The 19,884-nt window shown below is 52.1% G+C and overlaps 1 protein-coding gene across 2 annotated transcripts in view; it reads right to left on the reverse strand.

Annotated features, from left to right (window-relative positions):
• Positions 1-19,884, reverse strand: part of COL8A2 (collagen type VIII alpha 2 chain) — a 138,737-nt gene that overhangs the window by 54,626 nt on the left and 64,227 nt on the right. The gene's annotated exons all lie outside the window — the stretch shown is intronic.

Below are 19,884 nucleotides of genomic sequence, written 5' to 3' on the forward strand. Positions count from 1 at the left end.
CAATATATTTGATCCGTGGGGGCCTCTGCGATTGTGGTTTAAGGTCAGTAAAACAGAGAACTTGTTTAAACAACCCAGTAAAAATTCAATCAATTAGGGGCGGGGAGATAAATGCCTTTGCTTAAGGAGGGTACAATTAGTTGGCAGCAGCTTCTCTAGCCAAACAGTGGTGGAGATGGAGTGACAGGGTCCTAGGCCAAGGAACCCAAGCAGTTTATACCAGGAGACCCAGGCAGAGCCAGGTTCCTTGGAAAAGGACACGGCTACATTCAGCAGCAACTGCTGGGGGCCAAAATCAGTCCCTCCATGACTCTGCTCTGGGATAAGGAGGGGATTTTTGTAAGATTTTTGTGGCTCACGTCACCTTCCCCCCATCCGTGAAGGGGGGCTGGCATTGGGAAGATATTCCGCTAAGGAATCAGGACCAGGTGTGAAAAAGAGTGGGAAGCCAAGATGAGCCCTTGTCAGGGGCAGCACCGGGGTCATGCATCAGGGGCGTCTTTCAGCCGGGGGGAGACATGCTGACGGGGCAGGGAATGGACATTTTTGCCTGATGAGAATCTGGCTATTTACAGGGTTCAAACAAAACCTGGCCCCACCATGGCAAGCAGTGCCCCAAAATAGCTTTGTTCTTAGTTATTAAAACTCCCAAACTATCCAGCTACCCTCTAACCTATCCAAGGCAGCCTGGCAAGACTGGCAAAGTATGTGCTCTGCCCAGCCCAGCCCAAAGCAAAGTCAAGACTGTTTCTCACTGATTTAGAAAACAGTATCCTCCATGGCTTGGCGCAGTGATAGTTGGAGGGGTTTGGATTTGCAAAGAGCCCAAGGGGTTTAAGAGCACAAGTCTGCATTAACTAGCAGTGTGGCTTCCTAACTCACCTTGGCAGTTTTAAAAACCCTGCCCAGGAGTGATAAAATATCAGTTCTCAACATCACTGGGCAAGACGGTAAAAGTAATATTGTAAGGCTCATTAGCAGCAACAGCAGCCGGGCAGGTCCCTGGGCAGAACTGGGCCTACGGGAGTTAGGGATGCGGGGGTGGGGACGGACAGATTCAGCTACCCACTGAAGTCCATGTTCAACAGCCCCTTTCCAGGCACTTGGACTCTGCGTGGGTTTAAAAGTTAGGCAAGTACTTTTCTAGAAGGGAGCCAGCCTCCTCAGCACTTTGCAGGATTGAGACGACGACACAGCAGTGGCACTTGCAGTTGAGAGAAGAAACAGGCAGAACTTCAAAGCCGAGTGATGCAACCCATCACCGCAGCAATGCACGGCCGGCGGGACCGGAGGTGTTGGATGACATGGAAGTGTGCCTGTTTGGGGCTTGTCATCACCTCCGTGGAGCGCTCCTTACCATAGGATCATAGGAAAGCAGGGCTGGAAAGGACCTCATGAGATCAGCTAGTCCAGCCCTCTGCTCAAGACAGCACCGTCCCCAACTACAGCATCCCGGTCACGTGTCTGTCCAACCTGCAGATGAGAAGGCTCCTAGCCCCTCCGTATATTTTGTCTGAAGCATCCAGAGCTCCTCTCTGCCCCGGCAGTTGTTACCGTCAGCTGCCACGCTCCAGAAAAACCTTAAAAAAATGCCATTTTGGTCAAGCTGTGCAAACTTCCCTGGTTCCACAGAGGCTCAGATGCAGCCTGGCTCAGCCAAACCTGCCTCTGAGCATCTATCAGCCGAAGGCTTCTCTGCTGTTTCATAGTTTCATAGTTTCTAGGGTTGGAAGGGACCTGAGCAGATCATCGAGTCCGACCCCCTGCCATGGCAGGAAAGAGTACTGGGGTCAAATGACCCCAGCAAAGTGTTCATCCAGCCTCCTCTTAAAGACCCCCACTTCGCTTGGAAGTTGGTTGTAGGGACAGTGCGATGGCAGGGCCCTTGTTTCCTCCCTGCGGCATGTTCCAGGGTGTTTGGTGCTTTGATATCGTTATGTGCTCCGAGACCACGGCCACGGCGCATAAGAGGAGGCGGAGTGGATGGTTTCTGAGATGCTTTGGGTAAGTGAATCAGGAGACAGGACTCAATGTCCCGGGGGGGAAGGAAGTCAGAGATCAGAACCGCTGCTACAGTTCAGGTGGAGACGGGACCTTGTGGCTGGGGCAACACCCAGCTCCTTCACATCGGCAAGTTCAAGGCTGGATCTGATTGGTCCCATCCCTCCTACTAAATGCCTCTGCATTTCGGCTTTACACTGAAGCCACCTCTGAGAGCAAACCCTCAAGTTAAACATCACTGGGTTCTTGAGCGGGTCCGTGCAGACGCGGTGCCTGAAGCCAGATCTGCATTTAAATCAATGCTTTCCTACCTAGTCTGTGCAGTGATGCCACTGTTTAGTGTGCATGACGTCACGAGAAGGAACGGTGATGTCACGGGGGGGGTGTAATGAATCAAATGGGTAGAGTCCCAAATCAAAACCTTCCCTTGTCTCCTACCCCACGGCAGCCCCCTCCAGCTTTGGGGAGCATTTGGTACTGGAGCTTTGCAGCTCAGCTGCAGGCTCAGCCCAGCCGGGTCCTGCAGAAGCTGGATGCAAAGGGGGCAGGAGAGAGAGCTGCGTGCAGGTTTCTCCGGGGGGGCACCCATTCCAACGGCTGCCTGAGCGTGGCAGTGTGGTGCTTCCAAAGGAGCTGCTTCATGGGGTGGGGATTGATACCTTATAAAGCCATGAGGCAAAAAAGGCGTCCTGGCCAATGTGGGTGGGCTGGGAACCCGCATGGGCTTGGAAGTGCCTTGTCCGATAAAACCACTTCATCGTCCTGGTGAGGTTTTTTTTAAACAAGAAGCAGTGAGATAGTCCAAGCCTAACACAGGCCTGGACTCACTCCAGGAGGAGGCAAATGGGTTATGTTGCATTGCACAGGCTAAAAAGGAGAGGAAGAACAGAAAAAAGACTACTGAAGGAGACAGCGAGCACGGTGCAGTCTCTCGGGGCTGAGGGCAGGGGCCAGGGACATCGATCATTAGCTGCAGCCCAGGAGTGAGTTGCTGCATGAAGAGGCTTGTGGCACTGGCCGGGTCTGAAAGTCATGACCTTGTGAGCCACGCAAGAGCTGGCGTACGCACCGCCCAGGATCCAAGCCTTGCTCCTTTTCTATCAGAAGGAACAAAACAACATTTTCCTTGAGGAAAGGGAAACAACCCATCCTGTAAGCACCCCACGGCTGCCACTGCAAGCAATCCAGCTCTCGGGTGCCCACCATACCACTGAGACCCCACAGCTCCGGGCACAGGTCCCCAGGCTCACACACCTATGGCAAGCCCCTGCTGTAAGTGATGCTATTTGGCCAGCCCTAGAAGGGGCTCAGGGCATGTTATCTATGTCTGCAGGCCGCTACTTGAGTTTTCTATTAAAATGAGCCCAGATAACGAATTTTTTCTCTCTCTGTAACCCTGCCACCTGCAGGGTCTAAGTTATGAACCCTGTGCCTAGTGAGGCAAGGCAGAGCAAAAGCAAAGCCAGTTACCAGCCTGCAGTAGAGGTGAGAGGTCTGAAATAACGGGCAGGACCGACACACAAAAAATGGGTTCAGAGCAACAGGTAATGGCCCCGTGGCGCTGATGCAAGGAAATGGCTCCAACAGCCTGCTCTGGGAAAAGGGCTCGCACCAAAGTTTGCTGGTTAAGTAATGGGCCTTATATAACCCCAGCTGTACGCAATGGGTTGGCTTCCCCACGGTGCCTTACGTACCAGGGAAGGCTTTGCAAGGCAGTGCAGCTTGCATACCCACAGGTCACGAGAGCCCAATGCCTGCAGAGACTTTGCCAGGCCCGCATCCTCCTCCAACTGCTCTGGCCAGAGGTTGCAAACTCAATGCTCTTACCCCACCAGCAATAATTATACATGATGCTCCTTGATCAGCCCTGACAGATTAGTGACCCCTCTCCCATGGTCCACACTGCTCCTGCTCACAGCTGAGACAAGGCCTTAAGCTGACAAGGCTCATGCTGTAAGACAGGGAAATCCCAGGTTTGATCTGTGACACCCTAGACAAAGGTCATGAGGGAGGGTTGGGGGTTGCCATTTTTTCAGACTCTTCCTCAAACTTTTATCCTAAGAAAGGAAACCCAGGAATGGCTTCTCCCACATTAAGGTATTAAGATGGCCAGGAACAGGGCGCATACCTTCTCGGGTGAGTCTGTTAATCAGAAAAAGATGGATATCGATCAGGACATCCCGAGTTCTCCTGCACATGTGCGTGTATCTGGAAAGTCTCCTGCACCAAGCTCCCACCTTATCCCCCAGACGCAGACAAGCCGGCCAGGAAACTCCGTTGTGTGACTCGGTGTTTCTTTTTTGCTCCTGGCCCCAGCTGCTCCAACCCTAGGGGTGCCGGCTGGCTCTGTCCTCAGCTCCTCATGAAAGAAAGCACATAATGCTATCTGGAACTGCTGTCTAAGCTCCCTGCCTCCAGTGTAAATGCCGACACCTCCTCCTGCAGCGAGCCCCACAGTGGTAGGAAGCAAACACGTAGTTATTCCTGCCATGCAAACCAGAGCACGGGTTACATGGCAATTACCGGCTACATTCTGCAGCATGTGGCTTACCATTATGACTTCCGCTGGTATTCCTAGTAACAACCATGTGCACGCTGGTTTGGCTTGGCTTGGTACAGCTAGGACAGGACTGACTGCGCTGCAGTTCAGCATGAACAGTAAAAGCATGACCCAAGTCCGTGGCAGGCCTGCTTACTGCCCCTGGGCCCAAAACCGAGTCCTGGATTCAAAACCTGCAGGTCTGAAATATGAGCAAGTTTGGTTCTGGATCCAAATTTCACAGCACAGTCCCGCTCTGGAGGAATGTGCAATTACAATTCAGGTACAAATGGAGTGATGTTGTAGCTGTGATGGTCCAGGAAATATGCAAGAGGCCAGGATTTTTGTGGGTGATATCTTTGGTTGAACATCTGCACGGCTGGGAGAGATTTCGACAAGCTTTGGGACACAAAGCACCCTAAGGAAGGGTATTTTATGCCTGAAAGCTTGTCTAAGTCTCTCCCAATAACTCCAAAAGCAGATATTACCCACAAAACCCCTTGGTTCTAGCACAAGCCACTTCACAAGCAGCCCTTGTGTAATTCCTTTGTAAGCTAGGAGCACTGGGAGGCATTCCTTTCCAATGCAGCCTTGGCATAGCCTCTAACTCTGCATTAGCTGATCAGATATCCGATTGCACGGATGATTCACATAGCCAAGATCCACATTCTAGCAATGGCACCCAGGGTCCTTTGCATTTTGGCCTACAGATGGGCAGTTGGAAACACGAGGCCAAACATACATCTAAAAATCAAGCCTCCAGGCTCAGTTTTCAAGTACTCAGCACCCACCATTGCCATCAGGCTTTTAACAGAGCTCAGCTTCCAGCACAGCACTCAAAGTAAGGGCCAGATTTGCAAATTCAAATTGCCTCAACCCCCAGCAGCTCGCATGTTTCTGGACCGTGCTCAGCACCCAGTATGCCAACTCCTTGGAAAAACCTGGCTCACAGAACCTCACTGTCCCTTCCCGGATGCCAGCCTTGCAGTACCGTAACTCTACTGATACAGTTTTTTCACAGCAATGCTTTCAAAGCCAATTTGAACGTAAAACTGAGGACCAAGAAACCACCCACAGACTGGGTTATGTTAAGTGTGGTCTAAACAGGGACTGCAGGTTCTTCTCCCATGACCTGCTTGGGACACTTTTGTCCCTATGGGTGTATCACTTGTTTGCCCGTCTCAGCACTGCCCCCCTTTCCCCTCTCCCCTCCCTCCCTGTCCTGTCTTTTGTATTCAGATCACTCTGTTTGGCAGCCTACTTTGTGCATGTCCTTTCAGAGCATCTGATGAAGTGACCTTTGGCTCACAAAAGCGTATGCATTGCTGGTTCAGTTAGTCTATCAAGTGCATTTCTACCCTTCCTTCTTGGTGGGTTTAATCTCAACTGATATGGGCACAAGAGAAACCATAACCAAGCCCAGGAGTTCAGTCACTGGTGCCCAGAATTGACTGCAGGTGCAAATTTGCGGCTGTTCCTGAGACCCCCACCTGCCAAGATGGGGAAATTCAGGTTCGCCATCCATAACAGCAGATGATGGGAGGCAGAACAGGCCCCTGCCTCTCACTGCTCATGACTGTCCCTAACTGCAGGAGACAAGATGCAGAGCCTGGGTCTCTGCAGATCAGACAAGCAGCGCCCAGCATGGGAGATGAGCAAGGGGGTGACCCAATCCCGATGTCATGGCTGAAATAGAAAATACTAGGCCCTGATGATCAGTGGCACGGACAACAGCTAAACAGCAGACAGTATCAGAAGGCTGCGCTTACTGTGCTGAGAACCAAGGGCACCAGTCACCCAAGGTAGCAGGAAGCCTCGAGGGATTGTCTGGTTAGACCTCAAAACCTCAGAGATGGAGAAATTCTCCCTGGAGCAGGTTCCACGTTCCAGCCGGCAGAGGGCAGCGACATACCATGATTGGGCCAGCAGAACCGGTGGAAAAATGTCATTAGGATGGGGGAAAAAAGGGGGCTTTGAGAAAAGGTTTTGCTGGAAAAAATATGTTTTACCCTGAAGATCCAAAACCAACATGGAGGGGGAGGAGGCTGAAGCTGGATGGCTTCAGTTCTTTCCATTATCCTTTTCCCCTTTCCCCCACTGGAGATGGGTGAATTGTCAGAGGAGATCTGGGATGGGGAGCAGGTTTGAAAAATATCTGCGGGGGGGGAGGTTGTCTGGCCTGTGTTTGGTTGAAACCTGTTCATGTTTCCATGGACAGTTTCAAAAGAAAGCTTACAAGTTCTTTTTATGCAAATGTATTTGCAGAAAACTATTGATGCTTGTTCAGCGCAGTACCTTGTGGCACAACGCACATGCACAAAGCACGTGCTCGGCTGGGACTTGCCGTCTAGCCCAGGGCTTCTCAGCCAGGGTCCTGTGAGATCCTGTGAAGGGTGCCCAATAGAAGCACTGTTAAGTATGCAAATACCCAAACGCGATTCATGATATAAATACAGAGAGTTCAACTAGGAATCCAGAGGCTCAAAACCGTTCTGCCTGCTGTGGACTGCCTGAGTTCTTTGCAACAGAAAAATTGCTCTATTATTTTTCCATAGTCAAGAACCGAGTGGAAGTGAAGAGCTGTTGTTTTCAGAGCAGTGACTTAAGTCTAAGAGGCAGGTCTAGAGCCTAAAAAAAAATTGAGAACCACTGCTCTAGCTGACTGGTTAACATCAGCTACTTCAGATGTCTTTTTGCCTGGACTGTGCAAGACCCTCTACCCCACCTGACCCACAGGTAGGAGGTCTGCTGCCCAACTCGCAAGGTGTGTCCAGGAGCATGATTTTGGGTCCATCTCTCTTTCCCTCTCACCCATCTCAGCGTGAGCTCAGAGTACTGGCACAGCACTAGCCCGCTGCTTATCAGACCCGGAAGTGCTGTCACTACAGAGGGCAAGTCACATCCCAGGGGACTGCACAAACCCCTGCATCTTGAGCACGTGACAGCAGCTGTGACTGCAGCCAGATGTTAGCGTGCGCTTGACTGAGGCAACAATGTAATATACTGGCCCTTCATGCTCTAGGTCTCTCCTGGTGAGAGCCATGGTTCCCCCCATCACTTAGCACGAGGAGGCAAGGCTGGGAATATTGAGAACAGACCCCCACGTGCAGCGTGTCCAAGAAAAACAGCAGTGATGGGGTTTGCATGTCTGCCTGATGTGACAGCTATTTACTTTACCACATCCAGCTGCTGCCTAGCAATCAGACATCTCCTCTACCTGCACCCGATGGGGTGCATCAGCCTCTTTACCAACCATCGAACCACAGTGACCAAGATCTGTCTGTTCCCTGCAACCCCTCCAGCCACCCTGCAGTGAGGGGCTCCTTTGATGTCCATTCTGGCTGCAGTGGCCCATCATTTTGTCAAGGAGCACCCCCACTGATCTGCAGCAGCCTCATCTGCAAAGCCATCCATCACTCTTTCTGTGCGACGTACCCTGGGTGCCTAAACCAGGGCGTGAAGCTGACAGCGATTGATAAAGCATGCACGAGACAGCTGGGCCTCCCTCACCGTTGCTATAGGGTACGTCACGGCTGGAAAATGCAGCCAAGTGTACAAGAGAGGGACCGCAAGGTTATGACGTGCTAGTGATGGTCAGCATCTAAGGGTGCGGATAAAGGTCCAGGGCTTGGCTTGTGCTGAGCTCATGGACCAGGTGTCTTGCGCTGCTCCTCCCTCTCTGGTCTCTGCCGGATCGCTCCATCACTGACAGCTTTCTCTTTGGCTGCCTCTGGCATCTCCACTAGTTAATGAGCTCCATCATTAACAAGCTCTGCAACCCCTGTTTAAACGAACTGCACAGGAAAACAGCACAGTGGGGTCTCTTCCTACCAAGCGTATTAAGACTGCATGGAAAAGCAGAGGGGAAAATCCCTGCATGTCGGATAATGGGACTGCTAGGTAACCAGGGTAGCTGAGGTTCCCCTCATGTGCAAAGGTGCTGGGGAGCTAGAGCACGGGACACAGAGTCAAGACTCCCTGGTTCTGACCCTCACCCCCTTCTTCCATCTGAAATGGGGCTCCTAATGCTTCTCCAGCTTTGTCCAAGTGCCTCGAGATCCTCAAACGAGCAGTAAGATGAGGGGTGTTGGTCCCACAATGAAAAAGCCAGGGAGGGAAGGATCCATTTGTGGTCTTGGAGCTCAGATCAGAGTTTGATGTCTGGCTCTGCTATTGACCCCCGTGTAACCGCAGACAAGTTGCTTGGTGCTTAGGAATGGGTACAGCGAGCCTTCCTTACCCCCAGCCTGGGTCTATCTTACCTATTTGGACCGTGTGTCCAGGGGCTCGCTACTGTACAACACCTGGCACTGCAGGCGGGGTCCCGTGCAGGGCCCCGAGGCGCTATCCTGGGAACACCTTCGTTGAAGAAATGCCTGCTCTGCTTGGGTTACATCCCAGGAGTTCTGCTTCCTCGATCCCGCGAGCCTCCCCAGGGCCTGCTTGTGTTTGCTTTTCCAGGCAATGGGGTTAACCACAGTGTCCTGACACCAATGGCACCAGGAAAACCGAGGAAGGGAGGGTTGTTAGTAGTGATTAAAGTCTTCCTGAACCTTCGCTCTGCGCCAGCGGTGCGGTCCTGCGGGGGAAACCCAAAAGGAAACTGCCCCTTCTTCCCTTGCCTTCACAGTCGGCCAATGACCTTCAGGTACAGCACTGCCTCGGGGGCTGGATGTGCCAGGCTGGAGCCGGGGGAGTCATACTAAGAATCCCCCCTTGCTCCCCGGCATGCGCATAACGTGACCACGAACAAAACCAGCTGAATACCTTGCAGCTCTGAGCACCACGTGATTTCCGAACGTGGTCCCCCGGTGAATGGCATCAGTCGGGGGCAGGTTAGAGCAGCCAATGTCTACAAGATCATTCCAAATTCAGACCACCCTGCTTCTTGCCTTTAATAGCCTCTCTGTCCGGCTGCTTTTCTGCTTTGCTTATCTCCACAATTCCCTTCTCTGGGCTGGTTTCCAGGCTGGGTTTGTATCACCACAGCTATGCTGTTAATTCATCAGGCGACTTCCCTTAATGACAATCACCCCATCGTGTTGAGCACTGTGACAGTTTTATGGAAGCAACACTGTGTACGGGGATGGTTTATGAGCTCCTGCAAATCTCAGCTGCTTGAAAACTTTTAACTGGGCACCTCTTAAAAGCCACATGAGAAGATGTTTCTGAAACCGTACATTAAGCTGGGAGCATTTGATTGATTTAAGACTCTTCCTAAACAATCTGAAGTCATCTTCCACGATCCTTGGCCCTGCTGGAAACGCAGCCTTGCTAGTTCCCAGTAGGGTTTTAACACAGGGGCCACTGCACTGCAAGTCCATGACTTTCCAGATCTTAAGGGGAGACACAGCAGCTTCCCAACATGTCCAACACAGACTCCTCCTTTTTAGGAGGCCACATTCAGCCTCCACCCCAGGTGCTGTGTTCAGCCCTGTATGTTTTGTCTGGCTTATCAGGGCATGTACTGTAGCATGCTCTGAACACCGCTGCCCGGGAAACTTGATCTGCTTGTTGGACCGTCTCTCCTGCTGGGAGATGAATGATCCAAATGACTGGTTGTGGGGTGTGGTGGGGTACAAGGGCTACGCTTGTTTTCCTGCAAGCTGGGAGTTAGTGTTTTGCTTAGCCCTCATGCAGGGGTGCAGGCTGGGGAGAGACCATGATGGCAGTACTTATATATGCATCTCGTGCCCTTCAGGCTGACCAGCCTCCTGCGCTCCCCTCCAAAGCAAGCCAGAGTGGGAAGAAATGTAGAGAAAGCTAGTGACAAGATGCCAGCAGGGGTACCACTGCTCCCTGTCCAGTGCAATCCTGCCAACATGAGGCTAAAAGCTGACCGGGACCTCAAGGTCAACAAAGCATTTCCCGTGACAGGTGTGTCAAAGCAGTGGAGCTGCCTGGCACTGCAGGCTGATGCCACCTTACCACCCCCGGACCCCCTGCCCTCCAAAAACCAGGCTACTTTGTGCATCAGACCCTGAGAAGACACGCCTGGAAGCAGAACAACTGCTCTGATCCTGCCTGAGCGACAGAACAAGATGCGGGTACTGTGGAGGAAGCAGCAGCTGGGACAATAGCACATGCCAGCAATGGCCGTGACCCAGGATGGCACAGCAAGCTACAGAGCTGCACGGTGGTCACGTTCTCTCCTGGAGGAGGCATTGGTGCAAATACCAGCGCAGAGGCTCCCTTTCTTAGCTGCAAATTCCTAGGCTTGAGGCACACTGGGCAGGGTTCTGGGCCATGCAAGGAGATCAGACCTCCAGTCTCTAAAACCAAGAGAGCAAAATCCTTGGAAAGCAGCTGTGACACGCAGACCAACCTGGGCACTGCTGATCTGCAGGTGATGAGGCACCAAGGGGACAAAAGCGTGCAAGAGTCCCCCAGGATGACATGGGAAGAAGTTCCCAAGACCCATCACTTTGGGCAACTTCAGCCTCCCCGTGGACCCAACCGCATGAGACTGTGTACCCAGGCTACTCAGCCAACTGAACAGGGGCACTCACCGGCGGCTGGACTCGGAGAGCCAACCCTGACGGCAAGCAGCCCCTGGGCTGTGCGGGCTGCAACGCCTGCTGGTTTCTCCTTGTCCCCCGTTTGGGTTTCACACGCACACCTCCTTTGCTGAACCACCAGCAACTCAGCTGGGCTCGTGCGGACAGCCTGCAGCCTCTCCCCATCCCTGGCTGAACATGCACCTCGCAGCCCACAGCATGTAATCGAGCTCCCGACAAAAATCACAGCATGGCATCTGCTGGTGCCTGCCCAGGCTCCCTGGAGCACTGCCCACCCTTCTGCCCAACAAGCCCAGTGGGCCAAGCCTCACGAACAGCAGCTGGCAGGAGGCATCAGGAGAGAAACAGGGCAGACAGGAGACTGACTCTGCAGCACTTATGCCTCCGGGGGCCTTAGACCTTCCTCTTCTGAGACCCTGCTTCTGGCCCTGGTGCTCCCAGAGGGCAGAGACCACCTCTGTCGAGGTACAATGGCTCCGTTTACTGCTTCGGGATGGGACAGGCACTGGGGGAAACAGCCTGAGAGAAGGAGAGAGCAGTTCCCGGCCTGCAGGGGTGATGCAGCTCCCCGAATTATTTTAACGAGCTGCCTCCTATCATTTGTATTTTTTCCCTTTATTTTTAGCCCATAAATGAAGTCAGCGCTGCGGAGGCTGGGAGGGAGAGATTGATGGAACTGGGCTAAGTCAGATGAGCTGCAAGTGGCTGTGCAAACTTTGGCACGAGCTTGACAATGCCTCTCAACCCAGAGAGCTGCAGCTCCTCCACCGCCTCGCGCCCAGCTCCAGCTCCAGGGTCCCCGCACCCAGTCTGTCCCTATCCCCCTGGCCCTAGATCCTTTACACACCACTGTGCTGCCCTTCAGCACATTTCATCGGCCAGCCTGACCCCTCTGATCTGGACTCCCGCAGTTCAGGGGACACCCCTCTCCCTTCCTGCAGTCCACCACCCCGTCAATGTGCTAATCCAGTCCATCTCCCCTGCTCCTGCCAAAATCTGCTCTGCCTTTGCAAGAGCCCCTGCTCCTCCACAGTGCCAAGGCTGCCTCTATCCCAATTCTTGTGCCGCGTCTCACCTGCGCGATAGGGATTGTTGGAGGAAACAGGGATCTTGATGAGAAGCTGGGGTGAAACCATCACTTTTAATCAATTCGAACATGCAAGGCCATGTGTTCACTAACTCCTTGGAGTTCTCTCACCCGCTTTTTTTTAAGATCTTGGCTCCCAGCTGGTGCTAACTGTAGGTTACTCTCTGACGTTTGGGCGGCTCACTTTCCGTGGATGATAGATTACAATAATTATCAGCTTCTCACACAAGCCAGCTCCTTCTAGCAGCCTAAAGAGAATAGGGTCCGACATAAAGAGGGCAGGGTCCCCACTACTCTCCCAGAAAACACAGAGCAAAAGCCTCAGCCCTACTTGATGGGGCTACCCAGCTGCATATAAGTCCATCGCAGCTGATAGCTCACTCCAGTGGTTACGTTCCCAGGGCTGGGAGCACCTGGGCCATGCGCCGCACACCAGGGTCCTGCTTTCCGTGACCAGGTGGGGGTTGGGTTTCCACTGAGCACGAACAGGGGATGTCCACATTTGGGCTTTGAAATGGAAAACTGGCTGTCGGAGGGCTAAGGGGTGGGAACTGCCTGGCTCAGATCAAGTGGGAGTAGAGGGAAAGCCTTTGCTGCAAGATCACAGATTCAGTGCCTGCCCAGGTTGATAGCTGCTGAAGGCCAAGTTCAGAGGCAAGAGGAAATGGGTGTAACATCAGGGGAAGGGCTCACGAGAAAATGGAGGGAGGGGAAGCCAGGCTGGGGGAACATTGCTGAGCGTGAGACTACCTGAATCAGGGCCTGAAGGATGTGCCTGCCTCATGGCTGGGGTGAACACCATTCGCCATTCCCCGCCAGGGTGCTTCTGCACCGGGTGCCTACTCTGCACAAGTCGCCATGCAGTGGGGATGCATCAGCCCTTTGGTGCCATGGGTGGGCTGGACCCAAGAGACAGGGGACTCCTCTCAGCTTTGCACATACGCGACCAGGCTAGAGCTTGCGGGCCTGGGCTAGGTGGAGCTCAGTGACTCCCGCACAGAGGCAGCTGGCGCATACGTTATATAGCCCAGGGCTCTCACCTTCCTCCGGCACACTTGTCATTACTGCAGCTGGAGGCAAGAGCTGAGGGCCCAGGCTAGAGGGCCTCTCTCTTCCACGGGTTTACTCCTGCCTTCCCAGACCAGCAAGAACAACTCACCCTGGGGAACTTCAATCCCACAGCCCCCTGAAACTCGTGGGATGGGCCTTATCGCGGGAGACCCAGGCACACCGATGGAAGGGGCAGCTTCTTCCCTGCTAACCTGCCCTGATCTTTAGCAGTGGCCTGAAGCTGGGGTGAGAGAGCGGGAAAGGACCGACATGAGAAGAGGTTTAACATGGTAAAGGGAAGAGGGAAGCCCTGCTCCTTCCCCCTCCCTGCTACAGAGGGAGGCTCATGCTTTGAGTTGGGGGCTACATGGATTTTGTGTCTCTGAACTCTCAGCAGGGTTACAAATTGCCTTCAGTCAGGGACTGAGATGAAAACATCATGGGAGATGCATCTCTCAACTTCCTTCTCTCCCTACCTTAAGCTGCCAGCATTTCTGCTTTCAGATACACAAGCCCTGCTCCCCCTGTACCTCCAACCTCCAGCTCCAGTGAAATACCAGACTGAGCGCGGCAGTAATAGTAGGGTTGCCTGCCAGGTGCATACTTTGACCAGTCAAAAGACACATGCCAAACCACAGGTATTTTATGAGATGTTTCCTGTTATGAAGGCATTTTTGTGGGGATTCTTCCCCCCCTCCCCACCTTTCTTCTCTCTGTCTCTGCCTCTCCCAGGACGGGCACTTCATGGGCAGCGATTATATATCCCATATCCTTCATTGAGCTCTGTCACGCAAAGGAAAAGGCCTGGTGGGTTTGACATAGCTCAGGATGTGTGGTTACCGGGACCCCTCTCCCTTTGCTTTTGCTTCTAGAAGGAAGGAGAGAGGCCTTTCATTAAACACCAGAAACAGGGAAAAGCAGCAGTCCCGTGATCCTGACCCATGAGACCCCTAGAAGTACGGAGAAGAGGACAGGTCCACAAGGGGATGGCTGAGAGGCCTTTTATGCCAATTATAAATATTTTTAGCTCCCTGGGATGAAGCTTGGATCTCAGCAGCAGCCCCTCGGTTTCTCCACGTTGGCGGCAGACATACCAAGTGCCATGCAGCGCCCGGGTCTGAGAAACCACGAGCCAGGTCCTCAGGGGAATCGCTGGAGCTTCGCCAGTTTACACCTGCAGAGGAGCGGCCTCGGGATCCCGTGGGCTCCGCACGGATGTTAAACATCAGCAGCGCCGGCTCTTTTCCAACCGGTCAGGGCTGCACTGATGTCCTTGGCCGACACTCCCATTGGCACGCGGACGACGCTGCATGCCAGTGTGGCTGTTACAGTGTCTAAAGGGCTGTAGGCTGAGAAGGGGCTGAACATGAACGGCTTTGACAGTGACGGGTAAGGCTCACCTGGTGACTAGCAGACCCGCCTGCAGGTTGATCCCTGGGGATGACACCAGGACAGACAGACAGAGGTGCAGTCACCTGCCCAGTTGAGACTGCAAGGCCACGACAAGGTTGAGAGTGGAGGCCATGCCTCCTCATGCCCCATCCAACCATGTCACCATGAGGTGACCCATCTCCTCTCTCCAGTTAACTCCTAGCCACCTCTATCAAGACCCATGCTGTGTCATGCAGGGGCCCGGGGCTGCTCAGTTGGGCTCAGCCTCTGGAGAGCACCAGCGCTGGGCAGGGGTGCTGGGACATTACAAATGGCATCCTGTGCCAACATAGGCTCAGCTCTGCCCATTACACTCATGCCTCACTTGCTTAGCACTAGGGGCTGCGGAGATAAGGAAAGGGCATGCAAAACTCCAAGATGAAGGGAAAAGTTTGGTTTTCCAAGAGGCATAGCTAGGGATCTACAAAAAAAAAAAATGTAATAAAAATATAATGCTGGCTCTCCAGTAGGAGCCAGCAGTCCTCACTGCCGGGAAGAGATGGTGCCGCCTGGCAGGGTGGCACAAAGGGCAGCAAACAAGACGGTGGTGGTCACCCCCTCGCCTTTCCGCCCTGTCCTGCCGCCAGGGGCCTCTCTGCCAAGCTGGGGGGTGGGGACACTGTGAAACTGGCTCTGTGCTCCGCAAGCAGGCTGTGAAAACCCCTTTGTCTCGCTGCGATTTAAGTAGGTCCCTAGCCATAGCTGCTCCAGGAAGGCTCCCTGGGAGAGCGGAGGCGGGAGTGCTGGCCCTGAGGACACGGAAAGCAGCAGGCAGCTGGGAGCTTAGCCCCAGATGTGGAGAGTGACCAGCCACACTCAGCCTCCAGCTGAATGGTTACAGCAGTGACACACTGTCTAGACTGGTGTGGAGCATCAAGCATAGGTGTAAACCAAAAAGCCAGCACAGCATGAACACTGCCGGGGGACCATGGCAAACACTATTCAATGCAAAAGAGAAAAGCAAAAGGAGACACGGCCACCTGTACTGCATTAGTATTAAGGTGCGTGCTGCAAAACGCCTCACTGCAGCAGAGGCAGCCCCAGTGCACGCAATAAAGGAAAGGTCCTGTGAAGAACTACACGTGATGAACTGAAGAGATGCTTGTGTCTCGGAAGTGACAGTCAGAGCATCACTGGGTGCCAGGGATTGCAACGGGACCCACTGCTACAAGATCAGCCCTTCCCTGCCAATCTCCCTGGAGAACCAGGTGATGGAAGAACCGGAGAGGCACAGCGAGCTCACTGGTGCCGTGACCCCCAACTCAGCCGTGAGCGGTGTGGGAGCGGACTCCGGGCTTGCATAGGATCTCACTGAACTCGGTGTTCCTTAGTTGACCACTGTTTGGCTTGTAAAGTCTTTAGGGCTGCTACTGCTTTTCTGAGCTGTGCTTGTTGAGCACTTAGAAAAGTGAAATCCCCATCCCTACCTCCATGCAAATAAATAATGATAAACCCATTGAGGCCCAGACAAGACCAAATACAGCAAATCCATTAGTTCCCTGGGCTGCCCCCCTTAACTACCTGGAACATCCCTTTCTGCAGCATCCATCACACACGCCTTCTCCCACCAGGAGAAGGTGGCTTTCAAAGCTGGGCTTAACAGGAAGAGACAAACAAGCCCCATTCCCCCACTTTTTTGACAAGTCATTAGTATTTCCTGGCCTGGAAATGCCAAGGCTGTCTGAGAGCAGAGAAGTGGCTAGTTGTGTTAGTCTGGGGTTATTGACTTAATTCCCCTGAGGACTAGTGCCTCAGAGTGGTGGCTTCAGCCACCTTATTTGCTATGAAGGGATGAACAGTTGAGGGCATTTGTTCACATTGAAGTGTGGATAGATCTCTCCAAAATGATAGAATAATGTTGGCCATTCATTTGTGATACAGGAACACATAAAATCTCCAACTGAAAAGTAGATCTGTGCTAAGTTTATTGTATAAACACACTCTGAGTAAGAGTCCTTGCCTCAAATATATTACAGCCTATAGAGAAAAGATTAACAATGGGCGAAAAGTAGCATTATTCCCATTTTACAGATGAAGGGCAACAAGCTTGTGTGACTCACCCAAGGTTACATAGGAAGCCAGTGGCAGAGCCAGGTCTTGCATGCAGAATTTATTCCCCAGGCAATAGGTGTCCTGAGCCAATATTTCTGGCCAGCTATGAACTCTTTAGACTCTCTCTTAATATACCCAGGTAAAGGCACGTGACCTCCGTAAGCCAAATCGTTTAATGATATTAGAGCTTGATAGACACTTCCCACCTAGGGATACATATCAACTCTCTATGCCAGCATAGTTTTGGTCCAAGAAACATATGAGCTTTGGTGGTGAAATTAAAGAGTACGTGTACAGGCTGCATGGCGGGGAGAGGAGAAGCTGGTTTTGCAGCACAGATCCTATACAGAATTTTCTTTGGCTGCAATGGAAATTTTGCAGAAAAGAAATCCCACAGTCTGAAGGACCCAGCAGAGCTCTTCATGGGTCAGAGAATTTGCAGACAACTGATGCGGGACTGCAGGCGTTTAAAGTACAAGCCTTGGGTTAGGATCCTGAGTTAATTACAATGTCAACGGATTAGACGTGAAGTCCGCTCTTGAAGTGGGTGAGAAGGACGGAGGATTTAATTCCCCTTAAACAGATGTTTTGTGACTCCCTCCATTTCTTGTCAACCTCTCAGCCTGATCCCTGGGCCAGCTGGTTTCCTATAACACAAGCCTTGCTCCAAAGTGTGCACACATCTGTCAGCCCCTGGGCTTGATACTGGAAGCCAGCCCTGATGATGCTGTGTTCAGAGAAGCATCTTGCAGGAAGGGGGGTAAGGGGTGTTGAAAGGTTTTTGATTGCTTCTTGCACCCCACTTGGCCTAGAAGAGGTTTGCAGCTTCACCCTCCCCTGGCAGAGCCCAGAATGATTTTGCTACATTGCTTGCATTTTTTTTTGCATGCAGCAGTTTGCAAGAAAGGAAGGAAGGGAGCAGGGAAGTAAAGTGAAAAAAAAATCCAGGGCTGCAGCATAGGGGACCACACGTAGCCAGCAGTACAGCCAGGCAGGGTGCTGGGAGCAGCTCCAGCAGGTGCAGGTAAGTCTATGGGGCTGGGAGGAGAGAGGGGTTGGGGGGCCAGGGCTTGGGGACCATCCCTGCACCATCAGGGCCAGGGGCCGAGCTCTGGCCAGCCCAAACCAGGCCTGCACCAAAGGGGGGTTGACGGCACAGGAGCAGTCTGGGCGTATTAGAGCTTGGTGCATAGCTCAGGCCATCAGGGCTAAACTCTGGTGAGTCTGGACCAGCCCCGCTCCACTGAAGCAGAGGCCAAGCTCTGGATGCCCCACACACCCCCTTCCCCAAACACCCACCTCCTGCCCTCGTTTTTTTCATGTGTAGCCTTTTTTTAGAACAGTCTCCATCCGCTATGTCATAGTATTGTAAAGCATGACGTTACAAGTAACTCTAGAAGAGAAATCACAACTCCTTTGTCTCTTCAGGGGTTTATACACATGCGCCAGGAGTGGGGGTGGGGGGCGCTTTAATTAGAGTGCCTCCGAGAGCAACTCTAATTAAAGCGCCTGGAGTGTCTCGTGAACAGCGTCCCCGCACTCCCAAACGCAGCAGTGGCGCTTTATTGAAAGCTCGTTGATCGAGCTAATTGCTTGACGATTTGAGCCCAGGCCACCATGCACATCCACACCCACCGCCACCACCTGTTTTTTAAAACCCACCACAATGAGGACTAAGTTGAACAGGTAGAAACTGAGCAGCACCAAGTCTGTCACCTCCACGGTCACTACCAAGATGGCGAATATCATTGTGGCAACCCAAGCTTACAAATTGCAAACCGGTTCTTCCTAAAGCAGGATCGGTTCCTCACGGTGAAAAACATTTGCTCCAATGGCTCTCAACCTTGTAAAACTCAAGGCGCCCCTCAGAAAGTGAGAGCTCTTTGTTTTCACTCATTTTTTGACTATGGAAAAATAATAGAGCAATTTTTCTGTTGCAAAGAACTCAAAACAACCACAGCAGGGCTGAACATTTTTAATACTATGGATTCCTATTTGAAATCTCTGGGTTTCTCTCATGAATCATGTTTTCACACTTAAGAGAGCTAACATTGTGTGGCACTCCATGGCACCCTTGAAAAGCTCTCAAGGCAGCCCAGGGTGCCCTGGCACCCTGCTGCAGGATCACTGCTTTAGAGGCAAGGGAAAGAACCCACGGGAAGAAGTATAAATGGCCTTTAGGAAGGCTATTAGCAGTGAGGATTAAAAACAGTGCCCTGAGAAGTGTATACTGGGGGGGATGCTAATTAAAGAGGACGACCAGATTTGCAAAAGAGCTCTGACAGATTTCCAGAAGTGCCCAGCAGCCCCCGCTGTGACACCTGTAACCAGATACCCAGGGGACCTCCATGCCCAGTGTGCCCAGCTGCTTCGAAAACTGGACTCGGTGTGTATTCCTGCATAGGAAGTCTGAGATCTGTCATTTCTGTGAAATTTTGCTGGAAAGGTTTTGAATAAGTCGATGTAGAAAAACACTACATTCTAGCGTAATTTTAATGCTGAAATTTAACCTTTCTATATTTCGGCCAAAATCCATTACCAGATTAGTGTGTCATCGTCGGAACATGCTGGCTGCAGGCAGTTCTGGTAAGTCAATGGGCATAAGCATGACACAGTACCTACAGCCAGCAGAAGTCAGCATCCACCTCTCTATCTGCAGGGTTGGAAAATGCAATTCAGACTGCAGATACAAGAGTTAATGGGGTCTTGAGGAAGCACAGTTGTCATTAAGCGGAAAAGAAATTCCAAAATAACTCAGAGCCCCCAACTTTTAAAAGAAATAGGCAAACTGGATTCAAACACGAGCTTAGCTTGCTATTTATTTCCGTCCTTTGCAGGCAGAAGATAGGCCAGGGAAAGAGCAAAAAACAAAACAAAAAAAGAAACCTCATAATGCAAAAAAGCACCGATGCAAAAATGTAGCAGTGAGACAGGAGCCACAGCAGAGCTGGGAGCCGCGGAGATAACAAGCACCACTGACCCGAAGATAGTTCTTTCCTCCAAAGGAAAACTGATAGAAATGATTTTTTTTGTTTTGTTTTGCCCCGAAATGTTTCCAGGGGGAAAAAACCTGTATGTCTGATGGGATATCCAAAGCAGTAATAGTGATATCTTGCTTTACAATTGCACAGCACTGCCTCTCATTTTGGGACTGCGCGTTCTGCTTCTCTTCTGCAGAGCAGGACTCCTGGCTGGACCACATCTCC

The sequence above is a fragment of the Crocodylus siamensis genome, chromosome 7, assembly GCF_052110815.1.
Source record: "Crocodylus siamensis isolate JL-2025a chromosome 7, ASM5211081v1, whole genome shotgun sequence".
Taxonomy (NCBI): Eukaryota; Metazoa; Chordata; order Crocodylia; family Crocodylidae; genus Crocodylus; species Crocodylus siamensis.